Genomic DNA, 20,594 nt, shown 5'->3' with positions numbered 1-20,594 from the left:
TGCGCTTGAAGGAGAAAACCTTTCCTTGGGGCACTTTCTGAGCTGAACTGTTTGAGATCTGAAGGAGATTCATGGACATTTCCTGGTTCTGCACTGGGAGAAAAAAGGAAACCTCCTCTGAGGGAAAGTCCTTGTGAAATTTCCAATTAAGGAGAAGGATGTTTCCAAATGGATGCAGCCTATGCAGGGCCTGAGTTTGTCATCCTCTGGAAGCACAAGCCCAAAGCCACCTATGGCAGGTTCACCATGACAAATCTCTTCCCCGACTCTCTCTGCCTGGGTCAGTGCTGCAGGCTGAGGCTGCAGGAGGAGATGCCTTCTGCCTTGGCCCTCCCTGCCTGCCTTGCCTGATCCCTGACAAGAAGAATTGTGCCAGACAAAATGCAGTCTCTGGTGCATCTGTGTCAGCCAATGCTTTCAAGTTGAAAGCCTCAATGAAAGTCAGTTGCTGTTCCTTTTTCATCACTGGGCATTTACTGATAGGAGAGATGAGACTTGAAGACATAATTTTGCTGCTGCAGGAAAAGGGATCAGATGTCCTGGTCCCTTTGCTCAGGGTTTGTTCTGCCAAATCCTGGCTACAGCCCCTTTGGAAAGACTCCTTTATTGCTGATATGCAGCTGGGATGCTGAATGCAGTTGGGAAGAATTACTGCTCAGAATTGATCAGGTGACATTTTTGCTGGATTAATTCTGGCCTAGAAATTACCTATCTCATCAAAGGTTGTCAGATGCTCTTTTGTAAATGACGTCACCATTGTACTGGGATAAAGAAACACAGATTTAAGCAGAGTCTTGTTTTTATGCTCTACACTCTGCTGTTTCCATTTAGGAAATTCTTAATGGTTTTTAACTGCCATGATCAGAAATGTTTTGTTGCAGGTGATCTTTGTGTTAGTATTTGGTGTCTCTGCAGGAAAGCAAGCAGGGAATAAACCCCAGGGGCAGGGAATCTGAGCAAATTGCAATGTTGGAAAACCAGTTTGTTTCCTACACATTTGGGCTCCTTGAATACTGAGGACATGTGAAGGGGAGTACAAAGCTCCATTCTCTTCTAACATGGGATACCACTGTTCATGTGCCAACTCTTCCTTTGCTGTGTAGAGAAATAAAAGCAACCAACAAATCCCCCCCCTAAACAGAGTGGGAATTACAGAAACAAAAGCCATGAAAACTAAGTTGGGAAAGCAATTACTTCCTAGGTGTTGTTGTCAAATTCTGGAGACCACTGTGTCTGGCAACTCTTTGGAGGAAGGAAAGAGGTCCCAAAGTAGTGGATGGGCAATGAGCAACACATAAGCAAAGTAGTAGAAGCTGTGTCTCCTGGCTTGCCAGCTCCATACAGTTCAGAGGAATTCTAGTGATGCTAGTTTTATGAAGAATACAAAACAAATCGATCTTCTGAATAATTCAAAAACCTCCTGGATGGCTCATGCATTAGATAGATTGATTGTAAAGGTGGGAGTTCACCTAACTCACTTCTTCCCTTTTGAGCATGCCTCAGCCATGAGGTAAGGTGGGAGCTGGGCCGCTCTCTGTCAGGAGGAAGGGTCTTGTGCCAGTCTAGAGAGCCTGTGCACATCCCCAGGGAACAGTTCTGCCCTGCATGTGCCCCCTGCAATGAGCTGTGCTGCTGCCAGTGCCCCGTGTAGCTGTAGGGCTGCTCAGCTGTGGGGCAGGGCCAGGAGCAGGAGGCTGCATGTGCAGCTGAGCCATGGCTGCACAGCCCAGGGCTCTGGGCTCCCTGCTGTCCCAGGCCAGCCCAGAGGCCAGGCTGTTCCTGTGGTAGCTGTGTGCAAGTGGGGCAGGGCTTTTCCTCTGGAGTGCTTCAAGTGTCTTCATGCCTGGAAATGTCAACTTGTGCAGCTATTTAGGAGTTTTCCGGGAGTCTCTCCCACAAAATTTGGAGCTTCTGATGCTTTAGGTTTGCTTTGCCACCTCAGTAACTTTTGGGTTTTTTTTCTTCTTTGCAGGCCTGACTAGGTTCATTTTTTCCAAGTCTTTCCGGCTATCTCCTTCTATGCTCCTTCCCTCCGAGCCGTTGCCTCCCATCCGGAAAAACTCTCAGTCTTCCAACAGAAGAGAAATGTGCAGCGTTGAGACGGTGAGTGGGAAAAATGGCAGTGGCTCTGATGGTGACACTACAGAAAGAGAGGAGCTGAGGTCAGAAGGAAAAAGGTGTAAGGTAAGGAGACCAATCTATGTCCTGTGTGGGAGATTTTCAGTCGATGTGCTGCCGGCAGAGCTTGGAGACCTTTCTCTGTCAAGTGCGCTCAGGGAAGCAGCTGAGCCAAGGAAGAGCTCAGCTGGACACTGCGCTTCAGAATGTCTTTGCAATGGGTGTGTGGAGCAGACTTCACATTTTTAGTGTGTAACAATAGCAGGAGAGGACTTTGAAGGGTTTCTGGGTTCTCCCTCAGCACTTCCCTTTGCATTCCCAGTCCTGGGCCAAGCTTCTCCATCTGTCTGACTTGGCTTTTCTTGCAAGGCCACAGTGAAGAAAATGACTAAATGTCTTGAGGCATGTCTTGAGGGGGACAAGACTGGATACTTGATGTGAGCACTATGCTCTACTCTTTGCAGGCTTCCTTGCTGTATCCCACTGAAGGGGATGTGAAGAAGGAATCCTTGGGACTGCCTTTGATCCCCCCGATACGCAGGGCAGTAAGTCCCGATGTTGGCAGTGCTGCAGGATCTCTGCAAAGCTCTCTGCAGCTGGATGTCCAAGAGTCCCAGGAGATGAGGTAAGCCAAGGTGTCTGCTGCTCCAGTGTGCTGTTCACCTTGCTCTTCCCATCTTGTGAGGTTATTTTGCACTGTCAGCTCTCCCATGTATTTAGGCAAACCTCTGTGTATTCAGCATTTGGCCCCATCTGTGGTGATCCAGCCCAGTGTCAAACCCACCACCATATGGCCCAAGAGCAGAGGTGGTGGTGTTGAAGACGTGGCAGGACTGAAAAGCTCCTCAAGACTCATTCTTTTCTGGACCTGGCTGTTGATTCCCTCTGTAGTGTTTGTGGTGTCATTTGGGAACTGTATTGCATGGGTCTGGATCCTGCAGATCTTTGAATACTCTGATCCTTGACTGTCAACTTCTGCAGCAACAAGAATATGATTGGACAAACATTGGCAAATATGGAGGTGTATGCAAATTCCTGTTCTGATTCTTTTACTTTTATAGTCGGGTGCTGTAGTTTATTTGCCAGCACTTATAGTTTGAGAAGAAAAATATACTGACAATACACAACGCAGAACTGAGTGGGTGTTACAGAAACAAGGGAGATGAAAACTAGCTTTGGGAAGCAATTACTTCCTAGATGTAACTGTCAGTTTCGGGAGATCATTGTGTGTTACCAATTGTTTGGAAGAAAAGGGATCCCAAAGTAAACATAAGGAACAATTTCCCTCCCAGTGCATGAGCCTCCACTGTGAAAAGAGTTTCCAGAGATGTTATGAGGTATAGCTGCATAACCCAATTGATGTTTAATATTTCAATCTGGGCTTAAGATCAAAAAGAGCAAGGTGCTGGAGAAGAGGTATATGTCTGTACTTGATGGAAAGATACTAGCTTGGAAGAAGTGTGAGAAAATGTAGCTGTCAAGCTTATCTGAGTGATAACAATAATGAAGGAAATTCACAGAACTATCATTCACATGGAAAATCTTCTGTACTTTTAAAGTGCAATCTGAATATCCTTCCATAGCAGCTGTGTGTGAAAAAGCCTTTTTCTTCTTGAAAGAGCAAGGAGGTGTAATATCATTCTCAGGAGACAGCAGTGCTCTGACCACATGGAGCACGAGACTGTCACCAGTGTAAGGCACAAGCAGGCAAAGTCAAGCTTCGGCAGCAGTACAAAAGGAACTGCCCTCCATAGAGTCTCGTGTCCCAGCTCAGCAGCTCTTGCTGCTTCAGAGAGGCTGTAGGAGCCACTTGGCTCCAAAAGGAGAGACAGCAGAATTGGGGGCTTATGATGCAAGTTGAAGAATGACTGCTGTGTTTCAGCTGGAGCTTGACCAGCTCTGTCTGACTCCAGCAACTGAGAGCTTAAGGACAATGAATCAGCTTTGCATCTTGTTTAGTTTCTGTGTTGCATTTCCTCCTTCATCGCAGTGACCATTCTGTTAAGGGTTGCTTCCTTTCATTCTACATACATTCCCTCTTTTCTCTTTCTTCCTCCTCATATGGTCTTTTGTCTTCCATTTTCTCAAGGTCCACATCCAGCAGCAGAAGCGAAGAGGACGACTCTGAAGAAGGAGGTTGGTACAGGACGTCTGTCCACAAATGACCTTGGAATTTTGACACAGAATTTGTATTTTGGAAGCTTGGTTAAAAATAATTCTTTTCAAAATTTCTTCAAATTGATTTTAATTCCTTGATGGGCTCAGTGGACTCCTGAAGAGCCCAGTCACTGGGAGTGTGCACTGGTGGAGCAGTGAAAATTCCTCCAGCATTAAGAGATGAGTGGCTGAAGCTGGAGTGGTACCTTTGGGCCCTGGAAATGCAGCACTGAAAAAGGAAACATTCTACTCCATCTAGTACTTGCCCTTTATCTCCCTGCAGCCTTTCCAGTGTCACGATTAGTAGAGAATAAGCAGGCATTGAGCATGAAATGGGAAATGTTCCCAGTCCTTCGTCCTGCCTTTGAAGGAGAAAATCATTCCTTGGGGCACTTTCTGAGCTGAACCCTTTGAGATCTGAAGGAGTTTCATGGACATTGCTTGGTTCTGCACTGGGAGAAATAGGAAAACCTCCTCTGAGGGAAAGTCCTTGTGAAATTTCCAGTTAAGGAAAAGGAGGCTTCCGAATGCAGCCTATGCAGGGTCTGAGTTTGTCATCCTCTGACAGCACAAGCCCAAAGCCACCTATGGCAGGTTCACCATGACAAATCTCTTCCCCGACTCTCTCTGCCTGGGTCAGTGCTGCAGGCTGAGGCTGCAGGAGGAGATGCCTTCTGCCTTGGCCCTCCCCGCCTGCCTTGCCTGATCCCTGACAAGAAGAATTGTGCCAGACAAAATGCAGTCTCTGGTGCATCTGTGTCAGCCAATGCTTTCAAGTTGAAAGCCTCAATGAAAGTCACTTGCTGTTCCTTTTTCATCTCTGGGCATTTACTGATAGGAGAGATGAGACTTGAAGACGTAATTTTGCTGCTGCAGGAAAAGGGATCAGAGGATCTGGTCCCTTTGCTTAGGGTTTGTTCTGCCAAATCCTGGCTACAGCCCCTTTGGAAAGACTCCTTAATTGCTGATATGCAGCTGGGATGCTGAATGCAGTTGGGAAGAATTATGGCTCAGAATTGATCAGGTGACATTTTTGCTGGATTAATTCTGGCCTAGGAATTACCTATCTCATCAAAGGTTGTCAGATGCTCTTTTGTAAATGATGTCACCATTGTACTGGGATAAAGAAACAGATTTAAGCAGAGTCTTGTTTTTATGCTCTACACTCTGCTGTTTCCATTTAGGAAATTCTTAATGGTTTTTACTGCCATGATCAGAAATGTTTTGTTGCAGGTGATCTTTGTGTTGGTATTTGGTATCTCTGCAGGAAAACAAGCAGGGACTAAACCCCAGGGGCAGGGAATCATAGCAAATTGCCATGTTGGAAAACCAGTTTGTTCCCTACACATTTGGGCTCCTTGAACACTGAGGACATGTGAAGGGGAGTACAAAGCTCCATTCACTTCTAACACTGGGTGCCATTTTTCATGTGCCAGCACTTCCTTTGCTGTGTAGAGAAATAAAAGCAACCAACAAATCCCCCCCCTAAACAGAGTGGGAATTACAGAAACAAAAGCCATGAAAACTAAGTTGGGAAAGCAATTACTTCCTAGGTGTTGTTGTCAAATTCTGGAGACCACTGTGTCTGGCAACTCTTTGGAGGAAGGAAAGAGATCCCAAAGTAGTGGATGGGCAATGAGCAACACATAAGCAAAGTAGTAGAAGCTGTGTCTCCTGGCTTGCCAGCTCCATACAGTTCAGAGGAATTCTAGTGATGCTAGTTTCATGAAAAACACAAAACAAATTGATCTTCTGAATAATTCAAAAACCTCCTGGCTGGCTCATGCATTAGATGGATTGATTGTAAAGGTGGGTGTTCACCTAACTCACTTCTTCCCTTTTGAGCATGCCTCAGCCATGAGGTAAGGTGGGAGCTGGGCTGCTCTCTGGCAGGAGGAAGGGTCTTGTGCCAGTCTAGAGAGCCTGTGCACATCCCCAGGGAACAGTTCTGCCCTGCATGTGCCCCCTGCAATGAGCTGTGCTGCTGCCAGTGCCCCGTGTAGCTGTAGGGCTGCTCAGCTGTGGGGCAGGGCCAGGAGCAGGAGGCTGCATGTGCAGCTGAGCCATGGCTGCAAAGCCCAGGGCTCTGGGCTCCCTGCTGTCCCAGGCCAGCCCAGAGGCCAGGCTGTTCCTGTGGTAGCTCTGTGCAAGTGGGACAGGGAGTCATCTGGAGTGCTTCAAGTGTCTTCATGCCTGGAAATGTCAACTTGTGCAGCTATTTAGGAGTTTTCAGGAAGTCTCTCCCACAAAATATGGAGCTTCTGATGCTTTAGGTTTGCCTTGCCACCTCAGTTACATTTTTTGTTTCTTCTTTGCAGGCCTGACTAGGTTCATTTTTTCCGAATCTTTCCGGCTATCTCCTTCTATGCTCCTTCCCTCCGAGCCGTTGCCACCCATCCGGAAAAACTCTCAGTCTTCCAAGAGAAGAGAACAGGGCAGAGTTGAGAAGGTGAGTTGGAAAAATGGCTCTGGCTACGATGATGACACTAGAAAAAGAGAGGAGCTGAAGTCCAAGGGAAAAAGGTGTAAGGTAAGGGGACCAAGCTAAGTCATTTGTGGGAGATTTTCAGTCGATGTGCTGCCAGCAGAGCTTGGAGACCTTTCCCTGTGAAGTGAGCTCAGGGAAGCAGCTGAGCCAAGGAAGAGCTCAGCTGGACACTGCGCTTCAGAATGTCTTTGCAATGGGTGTGTGGTGCAGACTTCACATTTTCAGTGTGTAACAATAGCAGGAGAGGACTTTGAAGGGTTTCTGGGTTCTCCCTCAGCATTTCCCTTTATATTCTCCATCCTGGGCCAAGCTGCTTCATCAGTCTGACTGGCATTTTCCTGCCAGTGAAGAACGTGGCTAAATGTCTTGAGGCATGTCTTGAGGGGGACAAGACTGGATGTTTGATGTGAGCATTGTGCTCTACTCTATGCAGGCTTCCTTGCTGTATCCCACTGTAGTGGATGAGAAGAAGGGGTCACTGGGACTGCCTTTGATCCCCCCGATACACAAGGCAACAAGTCCTGCTGTTAGCAGTGCTGCAGGGTCTCTGAAAAGCTCTCTGCAGCTGGATGTCCAAGAGTCCCAGGAGATGAGGTAAGCCAAGGTGTCTGCTGCTCCAGAGTGCTGTTCACCTCACTCTTCCCATCTTGTGAGGTTATTTTGCACAGTCAGCTCTCCCATGTATTTAGGCAAACCTCTGTGTATTCAAACTTTGGCCCCATCTGTGGTGATCCAGCCCAATGTCAAACCCACCACCATATGGCCCAAGAGCAGAGGTGGTGGTGGGGAAGAGGAGGCAGGACTGAAAAGCTCCTCAAGTCAGGCCCTCTTCTGGACCTGGCTATTGATTTCGCTCTTTAATGTTTGTGGTGTCATTTGGGAACTGTATTGCATGGGTCTGGATGCTACAGATCTTTGAATATTGTAATCCTTCACTGTCAATTTCTGCAGCCACCAGAATATGATTGGACAAATATTGGCAAATGTTAAGGTGTCTGCAAATTCCAGTGCTCATTCTTTTAAAGTCAGGTGCCATAGTTCATGTGCCAGCATTTATAAAACAACATTTTTTTTTAAAAAATATACTGACAAACCCAAACACAGAACTGAGTGAGAGTTACAGAAACAAGGGCCATGAAAAATAGCTTTGGGAAGCAATTACTTCCTAGATGTAACTGTCAAATTCTGGAGACCACTGTGTGTTGCCAACTGTTTGGAAGAAAAGGGATCCCAAAGTAAACATAAGGAACAACTTCCCTGTGCATGGGTCTCCACTTAGAAATTAGATCCCTGATATGTTATGAGGTACAGCTGCATAACCCAACTGATGTTTAATATTTCAATCTGGGCTTAAGATCAAAAAGAGCAAGGTGCTGGAGAAGAGGTATATGACTGTACTTGATATAAAGATATTGGCTTGGAGAAGTGTGAGAAAATGTAGCTGTCAAGCTTATCTGAGTGATAACAATAACGAAGGAAAAATCACAGAACTAGCAATCCCATTGAAAATCTTCTGTAGGGCTTTTAAAGTGCAATCTGAATATCCTTCCATAGCAGCTGAATGTGCAAAAGCCTTTTTCTTCTTGAAAGAGCAAGGAGGTGTAATATCATTCTCAGCAGACAGCAGTGCTCTGACCACACGGAGCACGAGACTGTCACCAGTGTAAGGCACAAGCAGGCAAAGTCAAGCTTCGGCAGCAGTACAAAAGGAGCTGCCCTCCACAGAGACTCGTGTCCCAGCTCAGCAGATCTTGCTGCTTCAGAGAGGTTGTAGGAGCCACTTGGCTCCAAAAGGAGAGACAGCAGAATTGGGGGGTTATGATGCAAGTTGAAGAATGACTGCTGTGTTCCAGCCGGAGCTTGGCCAGCTTTGTCTGACTCCAGCAACTGAGAGCTTAAGGACAATGAATCAGCTTTGCATCTTGTTTAGTTTCTGTGTTGCATTTCCTCCTTCATCAGAGTGACCATGCTAAGAAGGGTTGCCTCCTTTCATTCTACACACATTCCCTCTTTTCTCTTTCTTCCTCCTCATATGTTCTTTTGTCTTCCATTTTCTCAAGGTCCACATCTAGCAGCAGAAGCGAAGAGGACGACTCTGAAGCAGGAGGTAGGTACAAGACATGTCTGTCCTCAAATGACCATTGGAATTTTGGCACAGAATTTGTATTTTGGAAGCTTGGTTAAAAATAATTCTTTTCAAAATTTCTTCAAATTGATTTCACTTCTTTATTTGGCTCAGTGGACACTGGCATAGCCCAGTCACTGGGAGAGTGTTGCAGTGAGAATTCCTCCAGCGCGGAGAGTTGAGTGGCTGGAGCTGGAGAGGTACCTTTGGAAATGCAGTGCAGGAAAAGGAAAAGGAAATACTCCTCTCCATCTAGCACTTGCCCTTTATCTCCCTGAAGCATTTCCAGTGTCACAGTTAGTAGAGAAAAAGCAGGCATTGAGCATGAAATGGGAAATGTTCCCAGTCCTTCGTCCTGTCCTTGAAGGAGAACACCTTTCCTTGGGGCACTTTCTGAGCTGAACCCTTTGAGATCTGACAGAGATTCATGGACATTGCCTGTTTCTGCACTGGGAGAAATAGGGAAACCTCCTCTGATGGAAAGTCCTTATGAAATTTCCAATCAAGGAGAAGCAGGCTTCCGAATGGATGCAGCCTATGCAGGGTTTGAGTTTGTCATCCTCTGGAAGCACAAGCCCAAAGCCACCTATGGCAGGTTCACCATGACAAATCTCTTCCGTGACTCTCTCTGCTTGTGCCAGTAGCCCATTGGGAGGATGTCTAGGCATACGTGCCTTGCTGGTCTCATACACAATCACTATTTCTTATGAGAGCTCTGCAATCTGGAATCTTTCTTGCCTGTTGCCCAGCATGGTGTTTTTGAGGGATTGAAGTCTGCCAGAGATTTACACCAACCTTTCCTTCCATTCCCAGGCCTCCCACTGAGCCAAGCCAAGGGGACAGATCATCCCACCAGTCCTGGTGTTATGAGTGACGAAGACCTGAGGGACAGCTCTGGAAAGGTAAAGGTTAAAGACAGGGATGAGCAGATTTCCTTTCCTTATTGCTTGGCCCAAAATGTCACTGATAATCATAATCGTCCATTCCTGAGGGTCGGAGATTCTTGGAATATATTTTCTTGTTAAAGAGCAATTGCATGGCTTTTACTAGTGGTGAAAAGGTCAGTGATTTGGAGATGGTGCTAAGGTCACGCCAGAAGCATTCTTTAGGTGCCAAGGTCATTTTAGAGAAGTTCTGAATGGCAGAGCAAGCTGCAGACCAGTGAATGTGTGCAAATTGCACCCTCGGAAGCAGAGAAGCAAAGATTGTAATGTTAAGCGTAAGCAAGGCTGAAAAATAAAATGAGAGTTTGATTTTTCGTGGTAACCTTTCTGGTTGTATCTCACAGCCCTCTCTTTCTCAGTTTTTCTGCTCATTAATATCAATATTTCGGCAAATTGTTTTCACATGAGTCCTTTGCTTGAGGTCCTTCAGAGACCTTCAGAGCTGAGCTCTTCAGAAGCCAGGAAGTGAGAAACAGCTGCCATTCCTGGCCATGAATGTTAAGCAAGAGCTAATTACCCCTTCTTGCTGCGTATTGCACATGATTTTTATTCTGCTGCCATGGCCTGTAGGAACTGAACTGCCTGCTCACTGGTCATGTGAGCTCTTCATCTGTCCTGGAGCACTCGTATGACTTCGGTGCTTCAAGCAGGGCTTCCTGTCATAGGTTGCAGCTGGAGCAGTGTAAGGTTGTGGCCCTAAAGTCTTCCACCTCCCTGTGTGTAATTGGCAAGATGAGGGTAGAAGACATTCTTCTGAAACACTTGGAATGAATATGGAGCTGCATTAAAGACTGTGTCACTCTATGGACCCTGTACTCCTGATGAGATGTTGTGTCTGGTTTGGGTGTCTCTGCTTACATCTGTGATGTCTTTCCATTGCACCTAGGTCCGTCCTGCATTGTGCAAGTTGGCTCAGAAGAGCTTAGAGCGGAAGAAAATGGAGCTGTTGGAGAAGGAGCTCAAGAGAAGGAGGCAAACAGAAACATCCTTGCAGCTGCCTCCACAGACAGTTGACACTGGGGATGCAGAAGAAGCAAGTAAGTGCAGACTACACCTGTGGTCCTTTTTGACCACTTGCTTGCCCTTTGCGCGTTGCTGCAGTCAGGCTGTTCTGCTTGCATCTGAGTGGAAACTTGAAGAAGAGTTCTTTCCTTTCCCCCACAAAAAATACAGAGGCATGTATGGCCTCACTGAGTCAATAACAGAATATCAGCTTCCCACCATCATCTCCAAAGTCTTTCAGAGTAGAAAATTTTGTCTTGTAAAGTTGACTGGGGCTTCAGACTCTCTCCTGGAAAGCAGCCTCCAGGGAAGGGGAGTCCAGAAGAATGCTTCTCAGCCATGGTGGAATTGAGAAGAAACAAAATTCAACTGCTTCTAATGAAAACACCGGAGATCCTTCTCCTGCCACAGCCTGCTGAGGAGCTGGCACTGTAGAGCTGTGCTGAAGCCCTGAGCCAGTGCTTCTGTTGTAGCCCCAGGAAGCAAGCAGCATTCCTGACTGAATCCTGGCTGAGGGGCTCTGACTGCAGTGCTGTGTGTGCTGCCCCCAGGGTGGCAGCAGGGACCTTAGGAGGCAGCACTCAGCCCAAGGGCATCACTCAAGGCTATCTGCACTTTCATTTGGTAACTTCCCCAGCCAGACACTGAAACAGGAAAACAAAAGCAAAGCAATACTGGGTTTTCCTTCTTTCTTCGGGGAATCATCACTGCAATTTGGTTTTAAACTAGAAGAGGGCAGATTCAGGTTAGATTCTAGGGGGAATGTTTTTATAATGAAGGGATGAAGTACTGGAAGGGTTTGCTCAGAGAAGCTGCTTGAAGGCATTCAAATCCAATTTACATGGGGCTCTGAGCAATCTCATCTAGATGAAGATGTCCCTGCTCACAGGGGTTGGACTAGATGGTGCTCAGAGGTGCCTTCCAAGCCAAACTCTTCTAGGATTCTGTGATTCTGTGATCACTGTGCCATGTTAGCATGCCACTGTTATACTTGAAGTTCTTTGGGATAACAAAGAGATGTTACCCAAGTCCAGCAAGTTTTCTGGCCCTTTCCATCGTCACCCTGTGCAGCAGCTTCCACTTACAAGCTCCTCTTTGGTCTTCCCACAGGCTTTAGCCTACCGCCTGTCAATGGCACAGCTTCCAGTGTGCAGAGAAAACACCCTGGTAGTGCCTTGAAGAAGGTCTTAAGGAAGCAGGACAACGTGCCCTCACTGCCCAATATGCCCACCATCCATGGGGATGGCAGCTTCCCACGCAACTCCTCAGGTAAGCCTGCTCTGAGGCAGCTTTTTCTTACATGGGTTTTTCCTTGCCCAAGGAGCACAAACTGCCACCTGCCTCACCCAGCACACCTGGAATCTTGAATCCATAGCCTGTCCTGAGAATGAACAGCAAATGTACTTCTGAGTTAGTCCAGCTCTGCAGTAGTGGAGCAGTTGGTTCTTAGAGATCCATTGGAAAGTGGAGCTGAATAAAGTCGTGGTAAAGGCCTAAGCTCTGGCTTTTGCCCCTCCTGATAATCCAAACCACAGCACTGGTGCAGGAGGCAGCTGTAACTGCAGGGATGAGCTGTGGGGCAGTGTGCCAGGGTGTGCTCACTGGGCACCTACGAGTACCACCACGATCAGTTGTCCACTCACCATCTCATCCCTCTGCCTGTGCTGCTGTCCGGCTCTGCAGACAGCTTTCCTGCTATCCCAGCAAGGGCTGTCTCTGCATGGCAGTCAGCAGCTTGGTGCAGTCGTGCTGCTGCTCCCAGAAGTGCCCAGTGGCTCCTCACTGCTGCCATCCCACAGCCTGCAATGCCAAAAGGGAACAAGCAGTGCCTCCTGTGTCAACCCAGCCAAATACAGTGGCCGTATGTAGCAGGTGACAGCCAGGAGGGGCTGCCTGGTGCTCCCAGGCTGTTTGCTGCCTGCAGTAAATACCCAGCAGATAGTCCCTAGTGGCTCTTGTCTCTCCCTTGTGGGTAGAGTGCCTGTGCTAGCATTCCAGGTAGGATGAGATAAGAAGAAAGGAGCTAGGAATGTTACTTGGAATGCTCCTTTCTAGAGGTGCTACTTCCATGTTGAGAATTGACCAGAACTAGCCTGATGTGGCTCTCCATTCATAGTGAACCTAGATGTGTATGTCTACACACTTCTGCAGTGACATCACTGATGTCAGTGTCTGGGGTACATCAGTGACATCCACATTAGCCCCTGTCTGAATATTTTTGATGTTATGGTATACTTTGTGAGAACATGCAAGGTAGCACAGAAACCCTACAGAGTCTAGAGCAGTTAATCTGGGTTCTGTGCATTGTTTATAGTCCATCATTGTAGACAGCTCTGATGTTTTCACCTACACTTTAGGAAATGAGCTATTGAGTGCATGACATGAAATTTTGGATGCACAGTGCTTTTGATGACGAATGGGTTTCATAAGAAACGCATTTATCATCTGATTTTTCTCATACCTTGTACATTTTTTTCTGTGCCACAAAATTCAATTAAGGCAAAGCCAGGACACCTGATTATCAAGAGCATGTGTGTGGCAACAATTTGCAGCTGTATTTGCATATTTTTGTCCTCAGTTTGCATTTGGAAGGCTTTTATATCAACTGTCTAGACTGGAAATGGCATTTTTCCACAAGTGTAGGCTTAGGCACTGCTGAGTTCACAAACACATCCATTTGATGACAGACAAATTTCACCTTAGCATCGTTGAAATACAGCGTGTGTGTACCTCTGAAAGAGCAAAGACTCATGATGCTTGGAAAGGACAAAATCCATAAAGTACTCCCTGGCCAACAGTAGGCTACAATGTATGTGCAGTCAGGTGCCTGCTGTCTAGAAGATTTGAAGGCAATGGGAAGAGAGGCGCTGTCAGGAGTGAAGGGTCAGCTATCGCTGCTCCCTGGTAGCTGCTCCGTGGGGATTCATCCGGGCCCAGCAGGGCTGGGTTGTTCAGGCTTGGCTTGGTGCTGTGGCGAGGCAGCTGCAGGTCTTTCCTCAGGGAGTTGCAGAGTGCCTCTGTCGTCGGGGCTGGGGGAAATCAGGGCGCTGAGACAAGAGAGGCAGCTGAGGGGTTCCCTCCTGGGGTAGCAAGTCCTGCTGGTGGGCGCTGTCTCGCAGGCAGTGGGAGCTCTGCGGCCTCAGGAAGCTGCCGCTGCCTGTGGTAGCTGTGGCACTTGGGAGCTGGCGCTGTGTGGGCAGCTGTCAGGTTTAGCCTGGAGCTGTGCCCAGCTGGGGGGGCTGGGAGAAAGCAAGCAGCCCAAGGAGCCAGGCAGCAGGGAAGTGTCTGACCCAGTGCCACTTTGTCCCACATGGAAGCCTGGCTGGGAGATGGGGCTGCAGGCCGCTCCATGGCGGGGTGCCTTGCCCGGGGCTGCAGCGCTCATGGCTGACCCTCTCCTCACAGTGACCTCGCAGACGGCCTCTGGTGCCAAGCGTCGAGAGGAGCCGCTGCGTGGGAACAGGCAGAAGGACACAGCCTCTTGTGACCCACAGCAGGCCTTGCTCAAGGCACTCTCCTTGCTGGGCAGTGATGACTGGTAAGAAAGGCCCTGTTCACTCTGTCTCCCTCTTAGCGTTAAGGTAGCTCAGAAGTGTATCTTGCTAGTGCCTCTGAGCCCCGACAGCCCAGAGGGCCAAGGGGCACCAGTGAAACCACTGCAGAGCCGTGGGAGGATAAAGATTTGACAGCAGCCTTTTCTTGGCCTTGGTCTGCAGCAGTGCTCCAGCTGCAGCAGGTCCCTGCTGTTTGCTCGCTTTGCCTGCTGCTCCATGGAGCTGCAAAGGCAATCTTGAGGGAAGAGAGAAAGCTGTGGGACAAGATGATTTGCTGGCTGAAGGCAGAAGCAGGATGGCAGCACTTTTGAGTGTAGAGATTTGGGTGCCTTGGGGCACTGGCCCAGTGGGACTGAGTAAGATTTCTTCTCTCTGGTCCCACTGCTGACAGCAATGGCAGGTGACAGGGTCTCCCTGGGACCTCCTGCATTTGAATGCCAGAAGCAGCTCCAGGGAGTTCCTCTTTCTGAGAAATGGCCTGACTTGTGCTTTCAAGTCCCTCAGCCTGTCATTACTCCTGAAGGTCTCATGGCAGAAGAGAAGGAAAAAGAAATATAATCCTCTAGGAATCTTTTGGAATTCAACTTTTTCCTTCTCATTGCATCATATGGGTCTGAGATACTTGGTTAAAACTCACATCGTGTCCCAAAATTTGACACAGACAGAAAGAGGCCCAGAGGTGCTAATGCAACAAATGTTAGGTGCGATTGGTTGTCTTTTTGATGTCTGGGTTAGCATCCACTCACTGGTGGATGCTTCGTTCACACAGGGATAAGGACTCCATTCCCACTGGGATAAACATGAAAAATCTGCCACAATGCATCTCCTTGTGAAGTCACCTTTGCTTTGTCCTTTCTCTTCTGCTTTCTCTTCCCCATTTCTCCTTGGTGCTCTGTGAGGTACACAGAGCCTCTGGAGGTGTGGGGGGGTCTGGGTGACACTCAGGGGTTCCTGTGGGATCAATCACCAGCCCTGTGCTGTAGCCCTGATGCCTCACAAACCTTCCTGTAGCTGAGGGCCTGCACAAAGCAGGTGCTGGGAGATGGAGTTGTTTGCATTTTTTCAATAACATGTTGCTGTTGTGGGGGTTGTTTTAGGTAGTGGGTTTTTCCAGAGTTTAGCTGTTCTTGCCCAGGTGTGGAATCTTCTGGGACATCCTGCTGCTTTTTTGGGCAATGTGGAGGAGGAGTGGAGTGGGTGAGAGACAGGCCTGGATTGCAGAGTGGAAAGTCAGCTCCAGAGTGCCAGTGCAGTCTCTTACTGCTGAACTGCCTGCTGGGGCTGGTAAAGAAGGAAAATGACCCAGTAACAGCCCCATGGGACTGTGTCTCAGGGACAGGGACAGGGAGGTGACAGGAAACAGCTGCCTGGTCCAGTCTTACAGCTTCTAAGAAGCAGTGAAACACGGACTTCATGGGCCAGAGGTTTCAGAAAGGCTGTCTTGTAAAACGACCACAAATGAAGACTCTGAAACCCCTCTCTTTGCCTCTTGGATTTGTGTATGCTTTTGACAGCCACAGCATCCTGTGGCCATGAGTTCCACAATTTCCTGAAGTGCTCCTTGAAAAGCACCTCCCACTGAGGTCCCACTGCGCTGCCAGCCTGGTCATTTCAGAGGGTGCTGCCTAGTTCTTGGGTGGGGAGAGAAAAACCAATCTTTTTGGGACTTGCCTTTCAGGGAGCTGAAGGAGAAGGCGCTCTCCAGCATTGGACAGCTGGCTGGGTCCCATTCAGAAGTCGTGCTTTGTAGACTTCGTGAAATTTGCCTGGCAGTTACCAGCGAGGTGAGAACATTCTTCTGAATTGTCCCCCGTCACCTCATACATGGTGTGTAGAGTAGATATGTGCATGTTCATGTTCATGTGTGCTCAGGGATTGCCTTCATTTCTGTTTCTAGACCTTGTATTTCTAATGTCTGTCAGCTAGGATCTGTGTGTGCATGTAGCTGTATTTCCTGGTCGTTTGGCTGTCTGACACTCATCTTTGAGTGAGGTGTCATTGTAATGCAAGGTGCAAATGCACAAACTGAGACATTAATTACGTTATTTTCCAGAGTCCTAATCTCTGCCTGAGCTGTAATTCAACACTGCCAATTAGTCTGTAGACTTGAGTCTGTGCTTTCCGAATAAACGGGCCTAAAATCAAAGGGGTAGACATGATAGAAGAGTTAATTGAAATGATTTGGTTTTAGCCCTGCTATCAGCAGGTCTGAGGCCAGAAACTGGTGCCAGACTAAGTGCCTTTGTGTGCCTATGCTCTCCTGCTCTTATTGTGCTTTCATCTTTCTCTGGAAACAGTGGGAGGTGTTGTCACTTCCTGGGACTGTTGTCTAAGGCCACTGGTTTTCTTTTCAAGGTGATCCTTATGTCTCTCTCATCACTTCCCCAGGTGAGCAACCTCCGCTCCAAGGTGTCCTACGCTGCAATCGTCACTCTTGGAGAGCTCTTTGCAGCCTTGAAGAAGGACATGGACTCCGAGGTGAATGAGGTTGCTCAGGTCCTGCTCCCGATGGTTTGGAATTCCCCAGAGTTTCTTGAGAAAGCAGCCAATCAGACCCTGGGGATCATGGTGGAGAACGTGACTCCTGCACGAGCACTGGCTACTCTCATGGACAGGGGAGCCAAGTAGGTTCTTCTTCTTTTAGTGATCTCCTTCACCTTCTGATGTGTGCATGGGGGAAGGGATGAGAGACAGAATGGGAATGGTGGGAGGGAAGGCTCCTGCATCCTGCATCTTCTGTGAAGTCAGTGACTTCATTCTCCCATCAACCTCACTTCCTTCCTCTTGTCACCTGTTTCTGCCCTCCTACAGCCTATTAGTTCACAGAATCACAGAGCTGTAGAATATGGGGAGTTGGAAGGGGCCCATCAGGAGCATCGAGGTCAGCTCCTGGCCTTGCACAGAACACGCCAAGGATCACACCAAGTGCCTGAGATTGTTGTTAAAATGCTTCTTCAACTCTGTCAGGCTTGGTGCTATGACCACTGCCCTGGGGAGCCTGTTCCAGTGCTCAACCACCCTCTGGGTGAAAAACCTTTTCCTCATATCCAACCTAAACCTCGTCTGACTCAGCTTCCTGCTGCTTCCTGGAATTCTCCCAGCCTGTCAGAGCTTCCCAGAACTGGTGAACTGTGGGAAAAGGATAGTGCCTGCAAAGGCTACAGATAGAGCCTCATGCTTTTGTGGGAAGAGGGACAATTGAAGTTGTAGCTGTGAGCGCTCTTTGATATTTCACTGTGCTAAGCACAGAGGCCCTGGGACAAACCATGCATCCTCATTATGCCATTAGCTTGAGAAAGAAGGAGAGGACTTGTTGGGGCATGGAGCACATGGGAGAGAATGTGCTGGGTAGGGCACAGACAGCACAGCAGGTGCGGTTCCTGCCGAAAGGAGTCTTGTAGGACTGTCCTGGCCTTAGACCTTTACTTTCTGTTCAAACTGATGTTTCATGTTAGCTTGGAGATGATCACTTTACAGGCGCCTTCACAGGCTGACTGCCATGGGACAGTTGAAGCAAATGCTGCTTAAGTGTTGGTGCTGGGCCTGACAGTTCCCAAGAGACAGTCTCTAGAATAGAACAACCTGGCTGAACTGCCTGCCACTCCTTCCTCAGCTTTGGAATAGGGTAAAACATTCAGATGTATCCCTTGCCAAGCCTCACAGAAGGAACAGGCAGCATTGCTGGATATTCTGCAACCTCACACCCCACAGCATGGGGCATTTTCCCTGCATTTGTTTTTCTCAAGAGGTCTCTAGAATTGGGGATAAATGGGAGGAAAGAGCCTCAGTCCTGCTGCTGCTGCTGGTTTGTCCAGTGGGTGCCTCTGATGGGTCAGCATGAGTTGTCATTAATTTCTAAATTATTCATATGTAATCTATTTTTTAATCTTTCTCAGAGTAAATTTTGGGAAAGAAATTGAGCATCAGATAATGCAGGGAGACTGAATTCCTCCCTCTTCCTTGCAGGCAGTCCTTCTGTACAATGCTAACTTTGTGTTTATCTGAGGACAGAACCTCCTACAGGTGTCTAAAGTTGCAGGGAGAACCCAGGCCTCCTTTGCCCAGCAAGGACAGGGAGCATTCTGTGGCCAAGGCCTGTGCTGCTGTGCCTCCTTCTCCCTGTGTCCCAGTGTTTGCTCTCTTCTTCCCAGGAGCCGCTACGTTGAGGTGCGGAAGTGTGCGGCCAAACTCCTCCTGTCCTTGATGGGGAAAATTGGAGTCACGAAGCTCGCAGGCACACCCAGGGCTGAGAGCCTGGCGCAGGTGGCGGGGAAGCTTGCTCAGGACTGTCACAAGGACACAAGGTAACGATCTTCATTTCACCTCCTAAAACAGGAAATCTGTTTGGTGTCTGGCTTTAAAAGGGAAACCCACAAAATTGTAGAAACTACAGGAAATAATATGATACCTCTCCATGTGGATAAGGGGCATAGAATCACAGAATAGAATCATGGAAGGGACTCATCAGGGTCATCAGGTCCAGCTCCTGGCCATGTGCAGGACACCCCAAGAGACACTCCATGTGCTGAAGAGGATTGTCCAAACCCTTCTTGAGCTCTGTCAGCCTTGGTGTTGTGACCAGTGCTCTGGGTTCCCCAGGGAAATGACTGTACTGGGTAACCTGAGGTTCTCCAGCATGAAAGAGCATTGCCAGCTTCCTCTGACTTGAAGGACTCTTGACTGAAATCAGAAGAGCTCAGATTAGCTAGTCAGTTTTGTTTGGCCTTAGGTGCACCACACAAAGCCAAAGTGTTGTCCACTTTTCATCACTGAAGGATCCCAAATATATATTTCTCATTAACTTAAGATTATCCTAGAAATACTTCAGGGGTCTTTAGCCAATGTATTCAGTCTTTCTAAACCTATTCTAAAGAAATCTATAATGCTTTTATCTGTGGCTAAATGACCTCCAAATTTGTCCTTGAAGAGCACTGTGGTTTCCTAGTGGCAAAATCAACCCAAACCACCAAAATCCCCTTACTTTGATGGTTAAATTCCCATTAATAGCTGCCAAGAACACAGGAGCAACTAGCTGCCCCTGTCCATACATATGGTATAGAATAATCAATAGGAAGCAAGAGGTGTTTTGTCCTGCCTTCCCTGCCTGTTAAAGGAAGGCAAATTATTGTGCAGTGCAAGCAAGACACTGCTAATAGGCTCTGACATCAAAGCAGATGTGTTTTGCTTGTTCCCTGGGATCCATTGATCCCACAGAAGCACACACACAGTTTCGGAATGAAATGGTATTTTCTGTTGCTCCACGTTCTCCTCTTGCCTCTTGTGTTCAGCTGACAGCACTGTGCAGCAACAAGTGGAGGTAAATGTCTCTCCTTGCTGAGTCGGTAATGCCTTCTTCTGCAAGGATTGCACCTGATGGGTTTAAGGTATCAGCCTCTTCTGTTAACACTCTTCCTATGTTTGTTCACTTTTCTTTCTTTCCCTTCCTTTGTTCCTTAGGCACTATGGACAGGAGATGGTGAAGATGATGCTAAGTCATCCAAAATTTAAAAGGCTTTTGGAGCAATCTGTTTCTACCCGTGACCTGGAAGATATTGTGACAAGAATTAAGAAGAAAGTAAGTGCTTGGCAGGAGAAATGACTCCTTTGTGCAAGGATTGCCACTGCTAATATGAGATCAAACATACCTAATTGGTCTTTATCTCATTCTTCTGAATCACTTTGCTCCTGGGAATGAGCTGTTAATCCTCAGCTAGTTCATCTGCAGACTACAAATGGACTGATATTCTTAAGGAAAAAGTGGGGTTTTGAATATTTTGAATATCACAAAGGGGAAAGGGGAAGAGGAGAAAAAGGGTTTTCATTTAAGTGTAACCCCTCACCATGCTCTCCCTACTGTGCCCCCAGTAAAGGAATTAAGTAAGAGTAGTGCTTCTGAAGATGACAGAGTCTATGCAAAAGACACTGGACGTAGTAGTGCCTTGAAAATTTCCAAATATACAAGAAAATTTCCAAATATGCAAAAAATGTACATCAATCCCAATTACTACAATTACTGTCTGTCTGCTGGGAATACTGTCCTGCTCTCAAGCTCTTTGGAGCTGGAATTCAGCAGCGTCCAGTGGAAAACCATCTGTTTGTTTGTGGGGTTTTTTTATTCTTCTTATCTACATTATAGAAGAGAGCGTGATGTTGTGGAGGAAGAGGGAGGGCGAGTGTTGAATCAACTTCCAACACAATGGGCCAGC

At 47.6% G+C, this 20,594-nt stretch overlaps 1 pseudogene; it reads left to right on the top strand.

Annotated features, from left to right (window-relative positions):
- Nucleotides 1-20,594, top strand: part of LOC131586324 (zinc finger protein 850-like) — a 505,482-nt pseudogene that overhangs the window by 141,491 nt on the left and 343,397 nt on the right.

Source organism: Poecile atricapillus, chromosome 19 (assembly GCF_030490865.1).
Source record: "Poecile atricapillus isolate bPoeAtr1 chromosome 19, bPoeAtr1.hap1, whole genome shotgun sequence".
Classification (NCBI taxonomy): domain Eukaryota; kingdom Metazoa; phylum Chordata; class Aves; order Passeriformes; family Paridae; genus Poecile; species Poecile atricapillus.
Note: the sequence above shows the minus strand (reverse complement) of the source record. Positions and strands in the feature narration are given on the sequence as shown.